A 4854-nucleotide genomic window follows, 5' to 3' on the forward strand; every position below is an offset into this window, starting at 1 on the left:
ATATTTGGCCAGCACTTTCCCGATACGGTCCGTGACCTTATTAATGAACGGTAGGAAAACTATTCCAGTAGGTGACCGTTGTTGCTCTGGACTTCTGGGTTCTTTTCTTCTTTGATGGAGGGCTCGATCAATTTCCTTGCTGGTATATCCGTTTTTCATGAAGGCTGACCGCAGGTGATTCAGTTCATCTTGTAAGTAATGAAACGTCACAGGTTTACGCTTCATTTAACTAACTGATTAATTTCTACATGTTTAATAATTCATTTTACGCCAAGAGCGTCCTTTCAATGTTTCGCCTAGTTAATTAACCTCTGGATTCAAGAATCCTTCCGTTTATATTTTTTCTTCTGTTGGTATCACACCTCCTCTCTCATGCTTTGATCCCGTGATGTATGTGGATGAATAAACGTAATTATGCATGGAATATATAATAATCTGGGTTAGTCAAAAATGGTAGCAGTAGGGTGATTTAGCACCAACATAACAACGTGAGCAGATTCGGCAGAGAGTTCGTGATTCCAAAGATGGTGGGGATGAGCAGGGCAGAGTTTGTGAGGTTGGTTCTCACTGAGGTCCTACCCCCACCACCAGTTTTTTTGAACGATGGGCGGTTGGTCCTGGAACGCGCCGTGTTGGGACTCTCTGGGGCCGCCGATTGAACGAGACGGACGCAGGGGTGCGGCGCTCGTCATGGATGGTGAGAAAAGTTATTCATAACGTAGGTCTTTTGGGGTAACATTGATTATGAAACATGTTCAGGTGTGAATTAATACCGGGAAACGTTCAGCGATATTGTATTTATAGAAATTTTTCAGATTAATGTGTTTCAACTAGCGGACTTGGGTGCGAGGTGATTGAGGGCATGAACCAACGGTTCTTGTTCTCAGGTCAATAGCAGATACGTTCATTAATGTTTCATTTGTTGCATATTTTAGTTCCAGATACAAGCAATATAAATTTTCCATGATTCAACGATTTATTTTACTCGTTTCTTTGTTGTCGAACTTGGCCACGTGTTGCCAGCATTCATAACGGTAGTCACTATATTTGCCTTTCGTTAATCACAGCATGAATAATGTGGAGTCATGAAGCCTGGACTGGTTTGCTCACGTTGCATTGCGGTTGCATAATACGCGGTTTCAACATGAACTTATCCGCATGGTACTGCATGTGAAGTAACGCAGGTAATGTTTGAGAGAGCGAAAGGTGGTATCCTTCCCTTCTCCGCGCGTTAAATAGAAGTGACAATAACTAAATGGTGTTAAGAGGCCACCATTCAGTAACATTCATATTTACCCATTTTAATTATTAGTGGATGGAATTGACAACGAAGTGTTGTCTATGTTTCCGGTATGACGGTATGCAAGAGATAGTGAGTGCTTCATGAAGGTTTTGTCACTGAGAGTGGTAGTTTTCTTAAATATAATAGACTTCATGCATGTTTTGTCACAGAGAGTAATAGTTTTATTAAATATCATCGAAATAAATCAGAATGATAATCGAAATTCTCTCTTAGCGTTATTTAGTATCCTTCATCCATACCACTGAGATAATGACTATATTCTATGAATGTTCAATGCAGGCATATCCACTGTATGCATTATGCACTTCATGCTACTAACTGAATTCATAGTATAAAAAAAAGGAAGTCTTACAGTCCCTAATGTGCACGTATTGTTCCATGGCAATTCACCGATGTTGCGTTATCCGTTGCTTCATTTTTAAATTAGAATACTATCTTTTCTAGCGGGTTTGATTACCCACATTTCAATTTATCTGGCCTAATTGAAAGAATTAGACACATAGCGGTAGAAATGGGAACCATGGAGCACTGCGTCCGCTTGTATTAAAGGGAGATACTTCTCACATGAAAATTAATCAGCTTAATAAATGAGGGGTATACTTTCAGTAAGCCGGCTCGTAGATTTTGTTGGCTCTGTCCACCAAGGTTTTCATGACACCTCTTCTTTGCCTAGGATGATGATTAGATTCCTTGTGGAGGTATCGATCCGTGTGAGTGTTCTATTTATATACCTTGTGGCCCAGCGCCCCATCCACCCGTTTAATTACCGTCACATCCAGGAGTCGACCGTTGCTCTCTTTCTCCATCGTAAACTGTATCTTCGGGTTAATGCTGTTTAGATGCACCAAGAAGACATCCAACTCTTCTTCACCATGAGTCCACACTACAAATGTGTCATCAACACAGCGGTACCATTTGGCAGGCTTTTTACTGGCAGTCTGCAGCGCTCGCTGTTCGAAGATCTCCATAAATAAATTGGCAACAGCTGGGCTGAGAGGGCTTCCCATCGCCACCCCGTCGATCTGTTCGTAAAACTCGTTGTTGTACTGGAAATAAGTTGTCGTCAGGCAGTGTTTAAATAAAGCCACTATGTCAGTCGTAAAAATATCTGCTATATATGAAATAGCTTCGTTTACAGGCACCATGGTAAACAATGACACTACATCGAAGCTCACAAGAATATCAATTGGGTTGACGTTAATCTCCCTCAGTTTTTCAATAAAATTCGCCGAGTTTTTTATGTAACTGTCGGTTCTGCCTATCTGTGGCTGCAGCAAGCAGGCGAGATATCTGGCCACCTCTTGTGTTGGAGATCCTATGGCACTCACAATCGGTCTCAACGGGACCTGTGGTTTATGTACCTTTGGGAGTCCAAAAAGTCTGGGTGGATCAGCTTCCGTTTTGCAGAGTTGTTTTTTTATCATCCGAAGAAAGAGAAGATTGTTTCACTAGTTGATTGGTATTTCGTTGTAGGATCCTTCTGAAGCTTTTTGTACGTAGTGGGATCCAAAAGGTCACTAATCTTCTTGTGATAATCTTCGGTGTTCAGCAAAACCGTAGCATTTCCTTTATCAGCTGCAAGTACAATAATGCTCTTATCCGCATTGATCTCCCTCAGTGCCCTCCTTTCCGCTTGAGACAAATTGCTGGTAGGTGGTTTCGCTTGGCGTAATATTCTGGCTGTTTCAGTCCTGATTTCATCCGCGGAATGCGATGATAACAAACGGATTCCTGCCTCCACATTCGCTATAATGTCCTCCGTAGGAACCTTTAGTGGCGTGACTGCAAAGCTGCCTCCTTTTTGTTAATTCTCTCCCAGACATGTTAATCACAGTTCGAGAGTTTCCAGCGACTGGTGTTTCACCTCTGCCTTTCTGTAGGCCATCGAATTTCCTCTTCTGCCTATTAGTTGCCATTTCTGCGCTCAGCTCCATGGTCCTGAACGTTAGACAGTCCACCTTATTCCAGTCATAACACTGCATTATGTTACTGATGTATAAATGGAGAAGAGGAGCCTGTGGCACAACTTGACTAGAAGAAGGGATCGGTTGGTAGGACATGTTGTGAGACATCGAGGGATCACCAATTTAGTATTGGAGGGCAGCGTGGAGGGTAAAAATCGAAGAGGGAGACCAAGAGATGAATACACTAAGCAGATTCAGAAGGATGTAGGCTGCAGTAGGTACTGGGAGATGAAGAAGCTTGCACAGGATAGAGTAGCATGGAGAGCCTGCATCAAACCAGTCCCAGGACTGAAGACCACAACAACAACAACAACAACATGTAAATGGAGATATAACAGCTTACTGCTAGTTTCCGATAGTTCTCGCCGCGTGTGCTGAATCCGTTCCCGTAGCATCGCTAGTTCCATGCGGTTGTAAATACGGTGCACTTGCGCCGAGTGAAACATTCTGCTCGCCTTCAGGAATTTCGGCACTGTCGCGGTGTCCCGGCAGCGTAGCAGGAAAGTAAGCGTACACAGTTGCTGCCCTTTCTTCTTGCGCAGTTCCTCCAGTCGCCGAACCAAAACTGACACTTCCTCCCCGTAGAGGCGTTTAATCATACAATGTGGGCTTTCCCGGCCGGCGTTGTCTTCAGTTGATACTTCCGGGCTGAGAGGCCGTGGTCGATGTATAAAATTTCCACCTGACGTTTCGTCTCCATCTGCGGACGACCTCAGAAGATGTCTCCCGCGGATGGAGACCAAACGTCAGGTGGAAATTTTATACATCGACCACGGCCTCTCAGCCCGGAAGTTTCAACTGAAGACAACGCCGGCCGTGAAAGCCTACATTGTATGATTAGATCTATGGTATGTTAATCCCGCCTTGGCTGACGCCTTGATGACAGATGTTACTGAGGATGAGGTGCTTGATGCTATCGGTAAAGGCGATATCTCTGGGCATGGACGGACTCCCTTAGGATTTATGCGTACTGCACTGGCGAGCCATCTGTGAACACCTGATGTCCACGGAGACGTCAATTCCCGCTACCTCCATGGAAGAGATGACCTTCCCTATCCCTAAACCGAAGTGCGGGCCACAGATTCACGATTATCGCCCCTTGATATTTCTTAACCGTGACAGGAAAATACAGGAAAATATTCACCAGCCCTTTGGCGGCACCAATCTGTCGGATGCTGTCTAGCGTCTTCTCATACGACCAAGCGATGTTCGGAGGACCAAATAATATCGTGATGTGGTCCCTGGACGTTATCCAGGTCTTCGACTGAGTCTACCACACTTATCTGACGCACACTCTCCTGAACATGGAGTATCCGCAGCCCTCCATTACTATGGTCATACGCCTCCTTCGAAGTACGACCAAAGTCCTGATCAATGACCACCTCATGCGTCCGATTCCCCATTCACGTTCAGTGTGGCAGGGATGCCCGTTATTGACAATCTTGTATACATTGGCGCTTGAATCTCTGTTATGCGGCTTGATTTACACTGACGTTCAATACACTTGGCATGTAATGGTCAGTTTGAAACAAATGACACAATCAAGACTTTGCCGGATCAACATGGCAGGCTTATCCAATTGCATCA

This window comes from Schistocerca serialis, chromosome 5 (genome assembly GCF_023864345.2).
Source record: "Schistocerca serialis cubense isolate TAMUIC-IGC-003099 chromosome 5, iqSchSeri2.2, whole genome shotgun sequence".
NCBI classification, from domain to species: Eukaryota; Metazoa; Arthropoda; class Insecta; order Orthoptera; family Acrididae; genus Schistocerca; species Schistocerca serialis.